The sequence below is a fragment of the Chelonia mydas genome, chromosome 4 (genome assembly GCF_015237465.2).
Source record: "Chelonia mydas isolate rCheMyd1 chromosome 4, rCheMyd1.pri.v2, whole genome shotgun sequence".
Lineage (NCBI taxonomy): Eukaryota > Metazoa > Chordata > Testudines > Cheloniidae > Chelonia > Chelonia mydas.
The window spans coordinates 74,591,213-74,612,222 of record NC_057852.1 but is presented as its reverse complement, the minus strand read 5'-3'; the positions used below and the strand labels follow the sequence as shown (position 1 = coordinate 74,612,222).

The 21,010-nt window shown below is 40.5% G+C and overlaps 1 protein-coding gene across 1 annotated transcript in view; it reads left to right on the top strand.

Annotated features, from left to right (window-relative positions):
- GPM6A (glycoprotein M6A) overlaps positions 1-21,010 on the top strand; it is a 333,975-nt gene that overhangs the window by 6,458 nt on the left and 306,507 nt on the right. The window lies entirely within an intron of this gene.

Genomic DNA, 21,010 nt, shown 5'->3' with positions numbered 1-21,010 from the left:
TCTTTGAATACTCTGTGACCATTGGCAAGATAGTTTAATTTAGAGGCCCTTGCCTTTGAAATTTGCTCCTCTTGGCAATGGGTCATCTGGTTTTGAGGCAAGGCCTGCTTATTTTATGTATTATTTGGTTGACTGTTGGTTGATTTTTTTGTATTCGACTTATGTTTTAATTTCTGTAACTGTGCCAAATTGTTACAATGGTAAGTACGAAGGAAATAATCAAAGTACAAAGAAAGGGAGGAATGAAAGAAAGCTAACAGAGCATTGACATTCTATTGAATCAGCTCATGTTTTAGATGTCTCCCCAAACCGATCAACATTGGAGGCCATATTTTCATTAACTGTTTTGTGAGCTCCTAACTCAGAACACCTTCATAATAACAGAAAACATATTTTTCCTCTTTATATACAGCCCTTTCCTTTACAGGGTAAGAATAGACACCTCTGCTTCTGTACTTCTCCAGTCTCCTCCCAAAGAAATGGATCTTTATTCTGAACAGTTGTACTTAAGTCTGAAAGCAAGTATCAGTTGACTCAAGAAATATATTTACTTCTGTTCTTTTGGCCACATCTAGAAACCCAATCAGACACAGTCTTTGACATAAATGAAAGTGACAATTGATGTGCCTCAGGCGAAGATTATAGACTTAAAAAATATTTCCTGTGAATAATTAATAGGATTTCTTTGGTATTCTGTCCTGATTAAGTCATGAGCTTGATAGCCTGTTAGGAATGTGAGGCACTCTCAATTTGCGTATGTAACTCCAAACCTCAGACAGTAATTTTCAATTTCTTGATATAGTGTTCTCCTCTCACCGGTTAGCAGAATGCTGAAGCTGCTGTGTGAATATATTTCATATTTTGAATATTTTGTGACCAAGTAATTATATTACTTCAGTAATTTCTACTATTTCTCCTTTCTTTGGAGTAAAATGTCTTTGCAAGAAGGAATAGCTAAACTAGAAGAGAAAATTTAAGTTGAGGTTTTTTGCTGATGATGGTTTGAATTACCAATGAAGACAATCCTCAGAAAGGGAGTGAGTTAGGGTTTGGACTATATACAGATTGTAGTAGACATGTTACTTATCTTGTTTTGAACAGAACATACACAGTCACATCAATTGGCTATCTTGACTGGGACAGGGAAAATCTTTTTTTTTTTTTTTAAGCTGAAGAACTGGACAGCTATTAGTGGAGATGTGGCTGTACTGCAATACAGACCTGTATTAATATTGATATTTAGTACTAAGTTACTAAATGGCACCTTCATTATTGATTTTGCAGATATAGCACTTTCTTAAAATCGATAGAACTTGTCAATTTATTCATTTTTGTTGCATTGTCACTAACATTACTGGTATTAGTATCCGATGGTAGATACTAGAAATACTGATAGCACTTGGTGTCAGTCAGTAATATGTGTTTAGGGATAGTCTGGTAGTGTGCTTGGTCTTAAATATAACTTTTCGTTAGCATGTAATACTGCTGGGGAACAGGAAGGGGCAGGATTAGCCTGCCTGCTGATTGGTGTGCAACTCTGTCTGAATTCCTCCTAGGGTCTCCTCCCGCCATCATGGATAACAGGAAAAGTGATTGTGGGCATATGGCTCTCACCATCATTTTTTTTTTTTAATAGTAGTTGAATTATTGAGGGTCTTTTTTTGGTATGCTGCTTTTGATGTACATGCCTAATTGTGTAAAATGAGCATATTTGCCTCATTTTCAAATTTTAATTGTGCCATTTTAATAATGGGTTTTAAAGGTAGAGAATCATACATATTACTTGTGTACTTACTGTATCTATTGAACTTTGTTGGTTTGCTTTGGGAAGGCACTGGCAGTTTAAGCTGCACAATCCTGAGGTGTAGCTCACGAAAGCTTATGCTCAAATAAATTTGTTAGTCTCTAAGGTGCCACAAGTACTCCTTTTCTTTTTGCGAATACAGACTAACATGGTTGCTACTCTGAAACAGGTGAAATAGCAGTTTTTCACCCTTTTTATTTTGGTTTGAGCTCAGTGTTTGGTTTGGATTTATCTTTTTGCAAGGTAAAAACAACCCTAAATATATGTATTTTAAAAAGTTACCTCTAGCTGATTAATTATTGGGCTCTTACTATCTCAATCATGTCTTATTTCTTGGCTTGTTTATTCATTTCATGTTTAAGAAATTAAATGTCTTTGTGTTAATGCTGTGATTGAGCAAGATATCTCAATGGGTACTAAAATCTGTAGTTTCCAGAACGGATAGAAAATGTGCATGACTTAATAAATAACATTCATGTGTGGCTAGCTTTTTGCAGCTATAAATCTAAAGGAAAATTAATATATAGTCTGGGAATCTAATGCTGAGCATCATTGAAAAATCACTGGTATTGTGGGTGCTAAGCATCCCTCAGAATCAGGCCATAAAGTGGCTCCCCTTGGAATAGTTTGTGTAAGTTACAACTTTGGTTAGAAATAAGATTGCTGCTAAGAAAGTTATGGAAAATACAAGCTGTACTGTGGCTCCTTTGTGTTTAACTTTTGAAATCTCCTTAAAGAGATTTACAATGTTCTGTTTGTTAGATCTCCGTCAAAACCTTACTGGTATGTGAGATCAAAAAGGATTTTTTGAATCGATGTATAGATTTGCTCTGTGGGATTCTTGGCTTCATTGTACTTTCTTTGGCTCTAGTCTTAAGAGTCACTGTAGAAACAGCACTTTCTTACTCAACAGAGCTGCTCCCTTTGTGTATTCTGTCAGTCAGCCTACAAGCATGACACAAGTAAGTTTTTACTGCTTTTTACTTTTGTTAGCGCATCGCAGCCCACTCAGATAAGAGCTTTTTGTGTATCAACATAATTATTTAGCTCTGCAAATGAAATTTAGTAATCAGCTACACCTCTTCAACGCCATTGAAAGCCGTGATGTTGCACAGGTGTCACTGAGGGTAAGAACTTCGCTTGATGCTCATCCCAATTTGAGTAAGCAAGGCAGCCAGTTAAGGAAAAAATATCTTTAACATGTCATCTGTCCCTTGATACAAGGATGATGTCTGCCAGGGGAGAAGTCATTGATGAGACTTAAGATGGCTGAGGAGTCCAGTTCATAGTTTACATGTTACTTATCGACTTAAAGCTGTAGTTCAAAGGAGGCTGTGTGACATCAAGAATCAGTGGTGGCAAGCAAAGGCCAGGGAGATCCAGAGTTTCGCTGATCAACATGACATGAGAAACCTTTTTTCGAGCAATGAAAGCCATCTACAGGCCAAGTTCAAATGGCACAATTCCTATGTGATCCAAGGATAATTCCACCCTTCTTAAGGACAATGTGGCCCTCAAGCAATGTTGGGAGGAGCATTTTGAGACTCTCTTGAACCACGAATCTGAAGTCTCAGCTGCCACCATTGAGTCCATTCCTCAGCATCCAGTAATAGAACCTCTTGCTGGCCCTCCCCCCATCTTCTGAGGAAGTTTGGCGAGCCATCCTCAGACTAGAAACAACAAGACACCACACCCAGATGGCATTCCCATGGAAGTCTTCAAAAGTGGTGGAATAGCACTTGTGTAAAAACTTAATCAACTTCTTAATGAGGAAATTCCACCCGACCTCTAGAATGCCAATATTGTGACCATTTTAAGAAAGGAGACAAGTCAATGTGTAGGAAGAACCGAGGTATTGCCCTCCTCTCCATTGTCGGGAAGATCCTTGCTCGCATCCTTTTGAACAGTCTCCTCCCTCTTGCTGAAGATGTCCTTCCATAATTCCAAGATGGTTTCAGACTGTCTCGGGGCATCACTGACATGATTTTTGTTGCATGACAGATCTAAGAGAAGTGTAGAGACCAATACCAACCATTGTTTATGGCATTTATTGACCTAACTAAAGCCTTTGATTCTGTCAATCGTGAAGCATTATGGAAGGTGCTGTCTAGGTTTGATTATCCATTGAAGTTCACTTGCGTTCTCAGGCTACTTCATGGGATGACTGCCACTGTCCTTTGTATGGGTTGAAGACAGACCCGTTCACCATCCATGCTGGTGTTAAGCTGTGTTACTGCCTGATCCTTTTTTCCATCTGTCTTGTCATAATCTTGATTTTTATTTGTGACCCCCTTTCTTCTGGAATTGGGATTGAGTATTGCATGGACAGCCAGCTCTTCAATCTGTGACATCTTGTACATGTAAACTAAGCACATTTTTGGGGGAATCATGGCAGGACAATAAATATCAAAGCATCTGAAGTCAAGTGCACTGTCAATTTTCAGAGTAGAACTGCAGTTCACAGACCTTCCTTCTCCTAATCCAAACATGCCTATAGAAAACTTTTAGTAGCCACAATCAGTAAGTAAGGTGAAACTCTGGTCCCTTGTACAAAATCTGATTGAAGTGTGGGCTTTACATGTATGTGCTTTGGGATAGAATCCCTTTCCTCTTTTCCACTTCTCCTTCAGAGGCAGAGTGTGTAGCACATTTTGCAACCTGGATGTTATTTCAACCGAGGGTGTATAGCAATGGCTCTTACACACTGTGCTCCTCATTCCCCAAATTATGCAGGATGATTGTTCACCAGAGCCAAGCTCCTACAGCTTCACCACCAGTGCCCCAGTGTTCCGGTAAAGAGAATCATTACATATTGCACAGAAGCATGCACTCTTCTCCCAGTATGATTGCATCCCCTAGCCCGCCAAGCGTACTGGAACCACATTATTTCTTCTGTGTTTTGAGCCCCTTTGGGTTGCAAAGAGGTATACAGCGCTGGCCTATCATCTCTCTCTCATCTGAAATATTCCCATGATATATATTTAATTGATCATTTAATCCATTGTTTCCAAAAGTTTGCAGAGCTGAGCCCCTCTTCAGGAAAATGAAACCAATTGCCCCTTCCCTCAAAAACCCTGCCATCTGATGTTAAAGGCCTATCCAAAGTCAGTGGTCACTTGGAGTAGATTGTATAGATCTTCGTAATATGATAATTCCTCTTCTTTCTTACAAACTTTGAGTAGTGAAATAGATAAGTATTAATTTCTGAAATATCATAACAGAAATGAATGGAGCAGTTCACATATCGGAGCTTACTGTTTTAGGATCTCTGCATTCAAGGGCATATTGCTGCGTCACATACGCTGATATAATATTTTCAGTGTTTTCTTTGCAACCGTAAGAGATTGTGACTTACTTTTTTTTTTTTTTTTTTTTTTTTTTTTAAAGAAAGAAAGCTGGGACTCTGGAGAACAAGTGAGGACAATAAAGGACTTTTATGCCCTGTGATGGAGTGCATTCTACACTCTGAGAAATGCTGCTTTAATCCATTCACATTTTTGTGTGCGTACTTATGTTGCCTGCATAATTTTACACGAAAATAGCGACCACTAAATTTTATTTTCATTTAATTTGTGCATGCTGTAAAATGTGTGTATAAATATCCATGCAGATTTGCCCATATAGTACACCATACAATACTCTGTAGCCTAGGGGAACACACCCTCAACTGTAAATCAAGAGACCATTAGTTTGAGTCTTGAGTCTGCCTTGGACTGCTGTTAAAGGGTACATAACAAATGGAAATATTATTAAGCCAGGCCGTGTAGCACTACAGTCAGGGGGTGCAAAATCATTGTTCCATTTTACACACAAGGTAACTGAGAGGTGCATGAGATGACTTCAGGCAGAGCTGTGAATGGAATCCCATGCTCTGATATGATGACTCAGATTTCCTCCATGTTGCCAAACTGTCTCAGAAGAAATGGATTAAATTATGTGCTTAAGTAACTCACTCTAACCCAGTGTGGCTCTTTGTCATTCTCTAGTAGTGACACAGAGGTTTGCGTCTGCTACTGCTGTCATGCTAATAGACCTGGTTCTTTAGTTCAAGTTGTTAGAGGCTCATACCTTTCCAATCCAGAGATGCTAGGTTCGTTCCCTGCAGATGCCAAAACAGAGGCTCTTTACCTTTGAATGCTAGACTGACCACACTATTCCCCAGAGGAAGGAACAGAACCCATTTTATGGAGTGTCTAGATTATCACAAAGATGTAGGAATTGGTATAACTGAGATTCATTTTTTTTGTTAAAAGTGAGGAAATTGAGGCTGGTAGAATGGGCCTATCCCTATTTTTTTCCCTTTTCCCTTTTTACTCTACAATGATGATGTTGATTTAGGGATGATAAGAACTCACAATGCTAGTGCTCCTTCTCTTCTCTGATCTTTTCATGTTTACCCAAAACAATACCAGTCCCCTGTGAAACTAGCCATGTTTCCTTCAAGACCCAGATATGAGAGGAAGTTGTATGATTAAACTAAAGAAGTTGATTTTGCTTTTACTTACATTCATTATATATAATTCATTTCATATATAAAATGTAGGGTCACACTTTGTGACTAATCAGTTTCCTTTCTCCATTCCCTTTCCAAACTCTCCCTGTTGTGACTCTGAATACTGCTGATCGCTTAGCTGAGAACCAGCTCAGGAAAATGTCACAGCAACTAGAACTAACCCCTCAACCTTCAGTTTCCTTTTTCACTGAAAAGCACGAGTTTTTGTTTCCATTGAACAAAACAAAACAACTCCTCTCATAAAACAAAACAACAAACCTGAAAACAAATTTGGTTTTCCGCAAAACCCCCCAAACTATTCTAATGGATACTATATAATAATTAAGAATTGAGAGATAATTTTGGACTCATGTTTTAAGGTTAACAATTTAATCAGCTAACACATTTTAATTCTGTGCTTGCATTATTCATAATCTTAAAAATACATGATTAAAACAAATGTGAATCTGCTTTTACAAGCAATTAGAAAACATACATATTTCAGACTAAGGATAATAATACCTTCTTCCTCAGCCTATGGTGAAGGGATTTGAGTCTGCCTCGTGTGTAGTAAACAAAATGATAAAGCTTGCAGCTGGTATTTCTAATAGCTCGAAAGATGGGTTTTATATTGTCTGTCTGGGTCTTGACAGATTGCTTGGATTAATAAAGCATTTGAAATAATCACTCTGATCTGCTTAGACACAAGAATTTATAAGCAGGAAAATATATTTACATGTAATTCAAACACGTTACACATGCAGAATGTGGGGAATATTACACAGTCCAAAAGAAAATGACAATAAGTTGTCAGTGGCTCTTTGTGACCTCTCGAATAGAACAACTTTTTCAGCATGAATGTGAAATATAGGATGAAATTCAAACATGTCAGTGGAAAATTAGGTTTAAACTCTGCATTGCTTGTCAAAGTATGAAGAGTATGTGTTTGACTCTTGCAAAATGAAAACAAGGTGATCCGCTATAAGTACATCCAGAATAAGTAATTCTTACTTTTCCTGCCCATTCCCAGTGCATGTCCCATTACCTTCAACACGAGCAGTATCAGAGCTTTATTTTGCACCATATATAGTTTGCAAACTTTATGTAGGTTCTTACAATGATACCCTTCCCCATAGTAGCTGAGTGACTCTTGGGAGAGAGAAACCAGTGTCTGCGTTTGATTTGGTTGATTTTCGTCCCTACTTCTCTTGAAGTTGTTAGGGCTTTTTTCTTTTTTTTTATAATTACTTCCACTTTCTTCTCTGTCTCTGCTCCATTCCCTCCTCATCCTGATCATCTTTCTCTACTACAGCCCCTCTCTCATCCTTTTTGCTGATTTCATTTGCAGCTGTGGGAAAGCTAAGTAAAAAAATGTTTTATGTGCTGACCACAAATCTCACTGCTTTCAAAACATTCTAATCTTCTCCAGTAAAGAGTTCAAAGCCTTGGCCCTGTTGCTGAGAGAGCCCTGTCTCCTAACCTTATGAGCGTCACATCTTTCCTGAGGAATATAGCTGTTGGGCAAGGTCAACATCATGGGAGGGTAAAGAAAGAGAGGGGTGCTTTTTTTGGCTTGCTTCATAGAAGACCTTGAAGATTAGCACCAAGACCGTGAATTTTATTTGGTACTCTGTGGGGTACCAGTGAGGTGAGTAGACTACTGGGCTGATGTGTTCTTAGCTACTAGTGGTGTTGAAGTAGCACGATGCTGCATTCTGGATTAATTAGTTGTTTAAATATTGGAGTGCTCATCATTATTTATGATGAGTTGCAGTAGCCCAGCCTGGAGGTCGTGAAGACATGATCACCATGGAGTTTTGATAGACGTCTCAACATCTATCATGCAACTTGGTGGTATCGTATGTGTGAATTGCAATCTATGTTAGTTTACGCTGTAGGCTTTTCTTCATAAAATGAGGCCGTTTAATCCAACAGTGAATAGTTATTATTCTTATTTTTAATGTTCTGTGGTGCAAAAAATAAGAATATTAGAGTGATTAAAAAGTGACTGGGATAAGTGACTCACCTTATCCCAGTAGGGAGATGTGCCCCCCACCCCCTTCCCGAAGAGCATCCCAGTGCAAGAGGGCAAAGGTCTCACTGATACCTGGTAGCAAGTTTCAGATGGCCTGACCAGTCCAGTGTATATAATTCATTGTCATAGTTTATATGACACCTTTTAAATAGAGATTATCAATAGCAAGCTAATAACATACCGATCGTTAATATTATTGTGTGGTGTGTGTATGGAGGACAAATTCAAAATTACCAACATATTGGAAATTATGTTATCAGCAGTAGTTTCCATGAATCATTCTGCATGGGATCAAGGGTGACTAATGAGATGAGAGTAGTTCAGTGTAAGACAGCTAAAATTTGGTACTTGTGTGAGAATTTGGGGGGAACCCGGGGGCTTTGCTGCTCTCCCCCTTTCATTCTTTTAACCTGAGAGGGTTTGTTTTTTTATTTTTATTTTTTTTAACTGAAGCTGCCAGCTCTGTTTCAGACCCATCTGCAGAATTAGGTGTGTGAGAGGAGAGAGGGGACTGCTTGAACCCTTACTTTCAGCCTAGCTGTTGGGCAGCCAAAGGGATCCTGACATTATGCAGGGACATTGGGGGAGGCAATCTGCCCTCTTGCTGTCACTCTCCAGTGATCCTACTTCCATTCATAGGAAAGGTGGCCAGGCTGGATTGCCGCAGAGCACCTCCATTGTGTGGTGTGTGTGTGTGTGTGTGTGTGTGTGTGTATATGTTGTGTCTTTGCTCTGTGAGAGCTGGTTTGGTCTTGTTAACGAGCTACATTCCACTACCCTCAACGTTCTAGTCCATCTGTCTCTAAGAAATTGTGGCTCAAGCAACATGGTTGCGTGAAATGTAGCTCATCTCTTTAGGATGCAAAATTACAGACATCTGTCTAGCTCTAGTATTGGCATTGTTATCCAGTTTGTAGATAGCTGCAAATACTGGCACATGTATTATTCCATCCAGTAGAGGGCAGTGTACATTTACATACAAGCAAGTACATTTCTCACTAGAGATTTGTTAAATTCAGTTTTTTGATTTTGGGAAATTTTGTGCACAATTTTTCACCATTTTGTGTCCCCCCCATTTATTGAAATTCCAAAAAAGCTTGTTTTCACATAGAGCGTTTATGAAATACAAAGCTATGCGTAGTTTTTAATGCAAAAGCATTTTCAAAGCCGCTGCTTACCTTTGCCAAATTAAGTGAAAATAAGTCTATTTTCAAGCTGGTATCAGAATGTAAAAAACCTGGAATGTTAGATAGTGTTGTTGTATTTTGGTACAACTACTCTGCGTTCCTGTTTCTCCCTCCCTTCTGCTTGTGCCAGCCAGCTGTCCAGTAGTATCCAATAGCTGGAGTGACTGCATTATTTGGCAGGTGTCAGGTTTACCTTTCTTTAGGGCCAGGAAGGAATTTTCAATTATTATATTTCCTCCTTTTTAAACTGAAAATGGCTGTGTATGAGCAGCAATCTGCCTGTGTCCAAGAAGTTGGAGGGTTGGAACCTAACTTCTTGAGTGCTTACATAGTGCAGGGAGCTGTGCAAGAAACAGAAGATCTGAATCTTGACCTAAGGAGATTACTGACTACAGTCAAAATATTCAAATTTGGATGCCTGAAGTTTAGGCTCTTAAATCTGTATTTAAACACCTTCGTGGCCTGACTTTCAGAAGTTCCGAACACCCAAAAATACTACTGAAATCAGTTGCTCAGCACCTTTTGAAAATCAAATTACTTTTATTTAAGGCAATTTAAGTGTAGATTTAGGAAGTCCCCTATATTTGGCAGTTTTGGCATAAAGAAGTGGGGGGGGACTTATACCCTTCTTAAAATACTGGAGATTTAGTGTGATCAAGATCATTCCAGGAAACTGATTGTGATGCAGTCTGTGGTGATCAGGCTGGATGGAGTCACAAACCCCACTTGTGGGAAGGGGACTGTTGTGTGAAGCTGTGTAATATGGCTTTATGCCACTGGTAATGAGGAATATTTTCTTTCTTTAAACAGATAAGGCCCACTGAACTTCTAATGACTAGCAGCTTGGCAGTTACTTTTTCTTGCATTTATTTCCAGATATAAATACTGTTAGTGGTATTGGTTTTTTGTTTTTGTTTTTTTGGTCCTTTTGGTAGGATGATCTTTACCTCCACAATAATAACTCAATTAATAATGAAATAATTAGTTTTGTCTTCCAGGGTCCCTTTTAAGATAATATAATTGCAGCCTTGCAATTATAGTTTGAGAGAGGCATTATTTCCTAATGATCCTTAAGGAGGACTGTGTCTACACTACAGCCGGGGTCGATGCTCTGAGATTGATCCAACGGTGGTCAATTTAGTGGGTCTAGTAAAGACCTATCAAATTGACAGCAGATCACTTTCCAGTCGACCCCGTGTACTCTACCTCCAATGAGAAGAGTAAGGTAAGTCGACAGGAGAGTTTCTCCCGTCGACCCCCCGCGGTAACTTGACCTAAGTTATGTCATACCTAAGGTATGTCAACGTTATTTATGTAGCTGGAGTTGCGTAGCATAGGTCGACGTACCGTGGTAGTGTAGACATAGCTGAGAAATAGTCTGTTGTTTTTAACTAATATATTTCTTGTACTCCAATAGAAAAAATAGTTGAATAGTTTATTTCCTGCTTTCAAGAAAATCACAGAAGTTGAAATTATAATGTTTTGCTTATTAAGCACCTCAGAAAGTTTCTGTCAAAGATGGAGTGGAGTGGGGGAATTGATATCTGAATTTCAGATAATATCTTCATATGCTTTGATTTATTTTCTGAGTGAAATACTTTCCAAAATTATAGGTAATATATGTACAAAACTCAGATAAGCCAGCTTTGCTTTTCTGCTAGTCATTCAGTTTTTTCAAATTATAGTTGTAGCAATGTGCTTTAAAAGGCATTAATTGAATAAAGTGATCAGGTCTAGCTGTCAAGTTCACAAGATGTTTTTGGTTGTAACAGCTTGTTCTAGGTACTGCAGTGGTTACTTTTGAGAGCGGAAGCGTAACACAAAACTTCAGGAAATTCTTGTCCTGGACACAAACAGACACACTCTCTCTCTCTCTCTTTCTCCCTCTGAAGCACTTTTTATGGAATGCAGGAAAGTTGAGCAAATGATGATGCTGGTGTCATTTTCAGTGACACTAATAGGTTTTTTGGCATTTATTTTTTTAACTTCTGGGTTCCAGTGGAATCTGCTTGTCTTACTCTTTACCGCATTCCGCAAGTTAGTTCCAGGAACTGCCTGGGTGATTTCCTGTATGTGGCACCACATGAGTCTCTTGCAGCGAGTGAATACTTCACACCAAGAAACTCTAATACCATGCTTCAGTAACAAGTCAGCTGTATAGCAAATGGAGTAAAAAAAAACAAAAAACCATTATCTGGGTGGTTGTGTTTGTTAGCAAGCATTGCACATTACAGAAGGAATGAAGATGATCTTCCTGTGTAGAGGCATTTATAATTAGGGCCCTACCAAATTCGTGGCCATGAAAACGTGTCATGGACCATGAAATCTGGCCTTCTGTGTGCTTTTACGCTATACAGATTTCACAGGAGAGACCCAGCGTTTCTCAAATTGGGAGCCCTGACCCAAAAGTGAGTCGCAGGAGGGTCACAAGGTTATTTTAGGGGGGTTGTGGTATTGCCATCCTTACTTCTGTGCTCCCTTCAGAGCTGGGCAGCTGGAGAGCAGCGGCTTTTGGCTGGGAACCCAGGAGCAGCACAGAAGTAAGTGTGACAATACCATACTATGCCATCCTTACTTCTGCACTGCTGCTGGCGGTGGCTCTGCCTTCAGAGCTGGGCTCCCAGCCAGCAGCCGCTGCTCTCCAGTTGGCCAGCTCTGAAGGCAGCACTGTTGCCAGCAGCAATGCAGAAGTAGGGGTAGCAGTACCGCATCCCACACCCAATAATCTTGTGATCCCCACCCCGCAAAACTCCTTTTTGGATCCCCATCCCCAACAATTACAAAATCGTAAAATTTCTGTTTTAAATATCTGAAATCATGAAATTTACTATTTTTAAAATCCTATGACTGTGAAATTGGCCAAAATGGTCCGTGAATTTGGTAGGGCCCTATTTATAATTTAGGTGGTTATTAGAACATTGGAGATATCTGTTTATTTTTAAACCTATTTTTGAGCGCTTCTTCCTAGTTTTGTGACCCATTTTCTCATAGGGATATTGTAATGGGGTATACTGCCCCTTTAAAAGTAAAGGGGGACAGAAGACTCTGTTCCAGAGAGTTAGAATGAACAAAGGCCCAAGAAAAGGCCTGGTAGCAAAAGAGAGAAAGGGGGTGGGGGGATAGGATGGGGGGAAACCCCAGGATGCTATTTCTTTAAGGGCTGAGATCAGGAACCCTGTAGTTTAGGATGGGGGCAGAGCTAGAGCTACCCTCTCTTCCAGCCAGTTGAGAAGATCTCTCTGGAGGAGGGAGGTATATAGGCTTTCTTGTCCCTCAGAACAGGGGAGACACTGACAAGAGAAGGGAGCCAGAGCCAGAGGGCTAAACTCCAGAGAGAGACATTTGTGAAAGTTAACCTTATAAAGAGCAGGCTGTGGCAGGGGAAGAGTTCTGTGTGGATGGCAGAAGAGCCAGAGATAAGTGTGAACCTTTAGATTGTAGTGATGGATTTTATTGGTGGGACTGTTTTTGGAACTGTGTGTGGTCAGTGGAGGGTGGTAGGATTTATAAGATAGTCTGTGGGGGTCTGTAAGAGGCCCTGAAGAGGGAGAACAGAGAGAGACTGCTGCAAAAGGAACTTTGGCTACTAAGGATCTCTCTCGACTAAATATACCTGTAGTGAGGTTGCGGCTTACTGAATCTGTTTGCCTTAAAACAGTATTAATAAGGTGTCACATCAATCTTCCTAATTGTATTAAGTTGCAGAGAACTCATTTTAAATGTTACTGTGGTGGATAGGCAACATAAGTGGCTCAAGCAGAGTCTGAGTGAGCCATTCATGGTTTGAAAAATCTGCTTAACGGTGGTGACAGGGAAGGTCTTTCTGGGTGTGTTTTGGAATGGAAGGTTCTGTGCTATTAACTCCTGCAGAATGTAATGTTTAATTACAAAAATAATGTCCTCCTGCTTATTAAGCTACCCTTTTGTGCTGTCTTTGAGTCATTTTTACTACTACAATTTAGAATCCTATGACTAGTAGTGACACTGACAATAAGAGTGTCAGTTTCATTCTGCCCCCATGCAGGGAAACTGATGAAGGAATGAAACTTGTTCATGAGGGAGGATGACCCAAAACCAGATGGTGGGGTAGAGGCTGGAGTAGGTGGGAAAAGGGAGGCTGGGGAATAGGTACGGTATTGGAGAGAGGCTCTCCTATACTGTCACAGCAGTTAGGCACTGCTGGTGTCGGATTGTAGGCTAATTAGGAAAGAGCGAGAAAGCTTCTCCTTTCTAGGAGCCGAGGGGAGGCAACAGGGAAGGTGGAGAGGGCTTTATTGTATCATAAACATAATAGTCAGAGGCTAACACAAGCAAAGGAGCTGCTGAGCAGGAATCAATGAACGTATCACCCACCACCCCCTTCATCAAGTAGTTGCTGAACCGACTAGAGGGGATGCCATTTTAGATTTGGTTTTGGTGAGTAGTGAGGACCTCATAGAAGAAATGGTTGCAGGGGATAATCTTGGTTCAAGTGATCATGAGCTAATTCAGTTCAAACTGAATGGAAGGATTAACAAAAATAAATCTGCAACTAGGGTTTTTGATTTCAAAAGGGCTGACTTTCAAAAATTAAGGAAATTAGTTAGGGAAGTGGATTGGACTGAAGAATTTATGGATCTAAAGGTAGAGGAGGCCTGGGATTATTTTAAATCAAAGCTGCAGAAGCTATCGGAAGCCTGCATCCCAAGAAAGGGGAAAAAATTCATAGGCAGGAGTTATAGACCAAGCTGGATGAGCAAGCATCTCAGAGAGGTGATTAAGAAAAAGCAGAACGCATACAGGGAGTGGAAGATGGGAGGGATCAGCAAGGAAAGCTACCTTATTGAGGTCAGAACATGTAGGGATAAAGTGAGACAGGCTAAAGGTCAAGTAGAGTTGGACCTGCAAAGGGAATCAAAACCAATAGTAAAAGGTTCTATAGCCATATAAATAAAAAGAAAACAAAGAAAGAAGAAGTGGGACCGCTAAACACTGAGGATGGAGTGGAGGTCAAGGATAATCTAGGCATGGCCCAATATCTAAACAAATACTTTGCCTCAGTCTTTAATGAGGATCTTAGCAATAATGGTAGCATGACAAATGATTTGGAGGATATGGATGTAGATATTACCATATCTGAGGTAGAAGCGAAACTCGAACAGCTTAATGGGACTAAATCGGGGGGCCCAGATAATCTTCTTCCAAGAATATTAAAGGAATTGGCACCCGAAATTGCAAGCCCATTAGCAAGAATTTTTAATGAATCTGTAAACTCAGGGATTGTACCATATGATTGGAGAATTGCTAACATAGTTCCTATTTTTAAGAAAGGGAAAAAAAGTGATCCGGGTAACTACAGGCCTGTTAGTTTGACATCTGTAGTATGCAAGGTCTTGGAAAAAATTTTGAAGGAGAAAGTAGTTAAGGACATTGAAGTCAATGGTAAATGGGGCAAAAATACAACATGGTTTTACAAAAGGTAGATCGTGCCGAACCAACCAGATCTCCTTCTTTGAGAAAGTAACAGATTTTTTAGACAAAGGAAACACAGTGGATCTAATTTACCTAGATTTCAGTAAGGCGTTTGAATCCGTGCCACATGGGGAATTATTAATTAAATTGGAAAAGATGGGGATCAATATGAAAACTGAAAGGTGGATAAGGAATTGGTTAAAGGGGAGACTACAATGGGTCCTACTGAAAGGTGAACTTTCAGGCTGGAGGGAGGTTACCAGTGGAGTTCCTCAAGGATTGGTTTTGGGACCAATCTTATTTAATCTTTTTATTACTGACCTCGGCACAAAAAGTGGGAGTGTGCTAATAAAGTTTGCGGATGATACAAAGCTGGGAGGTATTGCCAATTTAGAGAAGGACAGGGATATCATACAGGAGGATCTGGATGACCTTGTAAACTGGAGTAATAGTAATAGGATGAAATTTAATAGTGAGAAGTGTAAGGTCATGCATTTAGGGATTAATAAGAAGAATTTTAGTTGTAAGCTGGGGACGCATCAATTAGAATTAACGGAGGAGGAGAAGGACCTTGGAGTATTGGTTGATCATATGATGACTATGAGCCGCCAATGTGATATGGCTGTGAAAAAAGCTAATGAGGTCTTGGGATGCATCAGGTGAGGTATTTCCAGTAGAGATAAGGAGGTACCATTATCGAAGGCACTGGTGAGACCTCACCTGGAATACTTTGTGCAGTTCTGGTCTCCCATGTTTAAGAAAGATGAATTCAAACTGGAACAGGTACAGAGAAAGGGCTACTAGGATGATCCGAAGAATGGAAAACCTGTCTTATGAAAGGAGACTGAAGGAGCTTGGCTTGTTTAGCCTAACTAAAAGAAGGTTGAGGGGAGATATGATTGCTCTCTATAAATATATCAGAGGGATAAATACCGGAGAGGGAGAGGAATTATTTGTGTTCAGTACCAATGTGGACACAAGAACAAATGGATATAAACTGGCCACCAGGAAGTTTAGACTTGAAATTAGACGAAGGTTTCTAACCATCAGAGGAGTGAAGTTTTGGAATAGCCTTCCAAGGGAAGCAGTGGGGGCAAAAGATCTATCTGGCTTTAAGATTAAAGTCGATAAGTTTATGGAGGAGATGGTATGATGGGATAACATGGTTTTGGTAATTAAATATTCATGGTAAATAGGCCTAATGGCCTGTGATGGGATGTTAGAGGGGGTGGGAACTGAGTTACCCAGAAAAGAATTTTCTGTAGTATCTGGCTGGTGAATCTTGCCCATATGCTCAGGGTTTAGCTGATCGCCATATTTGGGGTCAGGAAGGAATTTTCCTCCAGGGCAGATTGGAAGAGGCCCTGGAGGTTTTTTGCCTTCCTCTGTAGCATGGGGCACGGGTCACTTGCTGGAGGATTCTCTGCTCCTTGAAGTCTTTAAACCACGATTTGAGGACTTCAATAGCTCAGACATAGGTGAGAGGTTTTTTGCAGGAGTGGGTGGGTGAAATTCTGTGGCCTGCATTGTGCAGGAGGTCAGACTAGATGATCATAATGGTCCCTTCTGACCTTAGTATCTATGAATCTAGTTCAGATGAAGACTGGGCTTCTCATGAAGACGTTGCCCGTGGAGTTCACTGATGGTATGGAAATGGGGGTGTGGGCATCAGTCTCTGGCTCGTGTGGTTTGGCCAGTGGCTGTTGGTACTCAATATATTTTTCAAACTTCTTATCAATTCATACTTAATTTTACTGTAACATTGGATTTTTCACTTGAAATATGGAAAGCAATAACTCCAAGACTTTAAAGCTAACCCAGCTAGGCACAATTTTTTTTTCTTTCCAGATCTAATTCAATATCCAGTGTTAAGCTCTCTCTATTGGGGCTTTTCTTTTCCTTCTCCCAAAGGCACTTAAAATTCATTGACAACCTCCCTAAATCCTGAGAGCTATGAGTTTTCATCATACTCCCAGGCAGAAAATCATTCCCATAGCCTAATGAAAATTTTAAACTAAAGTTTTGTATCACCCTTCTTTACAGAATTGTACTAACTGCAAGGAATGAACAGTGCCAATAGCACATCTTTGTGGAGACAAATTTTACACTCATTTGATGCCAGCAGCAAACACAAAGCTGATACCATTGTCTATTTTTGCCATTAATGAGCTTCTCTCCAAAATCCTAATTGTCTGTCTGTGCTGATCAAGAGACGTGACACCAAATGCAGCACATGATGTACGATTCTGTGTAGTGAATATAATCATCACGCAGATGATGTTCTTTAGGTGAAAGATACTCTAACAATTTTCTTTACATAAATATTGTTATGATGCAGGTTGGGTGAAATCCTGATCAAGTTAATGGGTGTAATAGATGCTCCTTATTCAGGATAAATGTAACAAGCAGTAAAGCTCCTTTTTTGGAGTAAGGGAGTTAAAACAGTATGAGCCACCACCCAAAATACAAGCCACATGCAAGGCCAGTCAGAAACTTGTGGATGGAAATTTTTCACTGGGTATTGTTTGATGGAGGTGTATGTGTGTGTTTTTGAGCAGAAGCTGTCAGGAACTGGCAGAGAATGCAGCAGGAAAGCCAAGGAGACAGACAGAAATACACTGGAAATGCAGCCCTGAGAGAATGCGCCTTCTGCTTTTTGGGCAGAATGCTGACTGGAAAGAAGCTTAGAACTATGAGCAAATAAATTGCTTCTTATTGTTTGATTCCTCTGGTGTTCAGGGAAATAGGACTTTGTGTAGATTGCTTGTAAATAAGAAAGTTTTTGTCAAAGAAATACCTGACCTAATCATAAATTTCTCCTGTTAATGAAAACAATCAGAATGACTCTGGATATTGGCTAATGGCTCAGATCACAAGGGGAAACAATATACATTGTATCTAAATTCCCTAACATCATTTTCAAAGATTGAAGTATACATGTGTGCCTATGGTCAAATACAAGATGCTCTGCTATAACTTTTTCTGAACTTCCTGAATTCTAATTACGACTCTTAAATTCCTAGTGTCAGTTGCATTTTACTGATCCTTTCAAGGGAATAGTAGACCAATCAGCATGCCTCTTTTTAAATATTCTGCTTACTTTGGGTCAGATTCTGCCAGTATTCTCAAGTTAAGTATTACTAAAGCTGGTTGGAACTTTTTTGGCAATTTTTTTTGTTGGAAAATGCAGATTTCTCTAAACTGAAACTTTTGTGGAAACTTAGCCGCTTTGATAAAACATTTGTCAGGAAGACTTCTCAGGTGTGGGATAGAATTGAATGAACCACCCTAGAATCGCCCTTCCCTGCCTCTCCACCCCCATGAAAAGTTTGCAAAGCTCTTAGTTTTATTGTGCATTGGAATGGAAACAGATATTGAAACTTCATGTGTGTGTGAGAAATGGAATTCTTGTTTTCCTGCTGTCAAAGTAATACATTCAGTATGACTAAAGATGGAATAAGGGAATGAGACTGCTCACAGAATAAGATATAATTTGACATGAGTAAGGGCCAGATTCTGCCATCCTTTCTTAGAGAAGATCTGTAGCCTGTGCGGTGATGACTCCACTTTAAAGGTTCATCAACAGCTATGGATAATCCAGATGTCAGAGTGTTGTCCGACTAGTCCTGTTCTGTAGATGATGCTCATAATTTTGTAGTGTTCTCTCTAGCCTGTTTCTACAAAAGTAAACCTTGAAGAATAGAGGATAGGGCAGAATGCAGACCTCTTCCTTAATAAAAAAAAAAATATTATTTACATTCCTGGCTCTTTGACAATGAACCAAAGACTTTTTTTCTCATAAAATGAAGAGGCTTTATATTTGCAACATTATTTTTGGAGTTGGGTTTCAGGTGCTAATTGAAAAGATTAATCAACTTTCAGAAGGGGAGAAAATTTAATATAGTATATGGAGACTGGATTTTCATGTTCGCTGCAAGCCTGTTCTCACTTCTCTGCTGTGAGTTCACTTTTCCTTTTTGTGGCTGAGCAACTTTTCTTAGGTTTCTTAGTTTCATGTGCTGATGTCTGCTGCTATCTTCAATATCCGTTAGACTTAATTTTGCTGAGCTAATGGGCCAACCTTGCTCATACTTGGTAACTTTCAGTTTCCCTCTTTCAAGGGACAATTAGCTATGCATACTCTCATCTCTCCTTTTTGCCGCTTCTCAAGCTTACAAAACATGTTTGTTAAATTGTTGTTTTCCTCTGAAGGTCTCCATACCCTACGCTGCAGTCAGTGGATTTCCTCGCTTTCTGTGCTTTACTTTATTAGTAGGAGTATTACTGTACCATATAGGAGCACCAGTCATGGACCAGAACTCCATTGTGCTAGGTGCTGTACACATACAAAATAAAAAGATGGTCCTTGCCCCAAGTAGCTTACAATCTAAGTATAAGACAAGAGGCAACAGATGGATACAGACAGATTGACTGGGGAATACAAGGAAACAATGGGAGAAGATTGGTCAACATGATAGACCAGGGGTGGGCAAACTTTTTGGCCCGAGGGCAACATTGGGGTTGCGAAACGGTATGGAGGATCGAGCAGGGAAGACTGTGCCTCCTCAAATAGCCTGGCCACTGCCCCCCTCAGAACCACCCCCATCCAGCCCCCCCCCCCGTTCCTTGTCCCCTGACCACCTCCTCCTGGGACTCCACCCCCTATCCAACCCCCCCGATCCTTGTCCCCTGACCGCCCAGACCCCTATCCACACCCCTGTCCCCTGACAGGCCCCCTGGGACTCCTGACCCATCTCCCCCCAACTTCTTGTCCCCTGACTGCCCCCCTCCCGGGGCCCCCGTCCCTGACTGCTCCCCCAGGACCCCACCTCCATCCAACACCCCCTGCTCCCTGTCTCCTGACCTCCCCCTCCCCGAACCTCTGCCCCATCTGACCGTCCCCTGTCCCCTGACTGCTCCCTGGGACCTCCTGCCCCTCCTCCCCGCGCCCCCTTACCACGCTGCTCGGAGTGGCAGGACAGGCTTGTTGGAAAGCCTGGGAGGTGGGCGGGCGCAAGCCGCACTGCTCGCATGGTGGCATGGCTGTGGGGGAGAGAGACAGCGGGGGAGGGGCCAGGGGCCCCTCCCCAGTCGGGCACTCAGGGGCTGGGCAGGACAGTCCCGCGGGCTGTAGTTTGCCCACCTCTGTGATAGACAGACAGTGGTTTCTACACTTCTCAGCCCAAATCCTTAAAACTGTGGGAAGGAATTGAACTCTATCTGTGCCAATTAACTTAGCTCTCCAAGGCCCTGATCCTGGTACATACTGCATGTAGGTGTACCCCTGTGTCTGTATGGTGCTTATATGATTGAGGCCGTAAGCTGTGCAGAGAGGTGTGATGAGCAACTTCAAGCATTTCTTTTTCTGCCGATAGCTTGGAGCTGAATATTCAGTTGCTGCAGTACTGCCAATTCCTGAGAAACAAACAACTGATCTGCAGTCACATTCTACTGTCCTGCATGACAATGCAAAGCATCATTTTACGAGGCCAATCTCTGGCTTTCTGTACTTCTTTACGTATTTGGCAGGAGGGCTACTATGATGCACTACTTCCCAGTTCTTATGTGCCTCTTAATCCCTTCTTCCCATTTTCTATATCTGTCCTTCATTTTCAAGTGGAACAAACTAATGAAAATAGAATCTATCTTTAAAAAAGAACTGTTTTGTTAGTATTTGAATAGTTTTCCTTCTAGTGATTGCTGGTGAGAATGACAGCAAGGATTTATTATGTAGCAAATTACTGCCAACATGCAAATAGTATAGAAAATACATTAAGAGAATGTGTAGCAGCCAATTCCTTTTGCTCCATTTTGTTTAGATGCCTTCAGTTTGTTGTTATTCTGTAGGATCAATCTCCAGAGAGTAACTGTGTTAAGTGACCTAACTGTTTGTCGTGTTAATGAATGCTAAATTAAAATATTCCTGCATTTATGATTTCACTTCGCCTGCATACAAATTTTAAAAGTATTCTTGACATTTCTATAATTAAGCAACAAGTGCTTTTGTATAAAAATCGAGGTGAATATTTTGGCATAGTGTA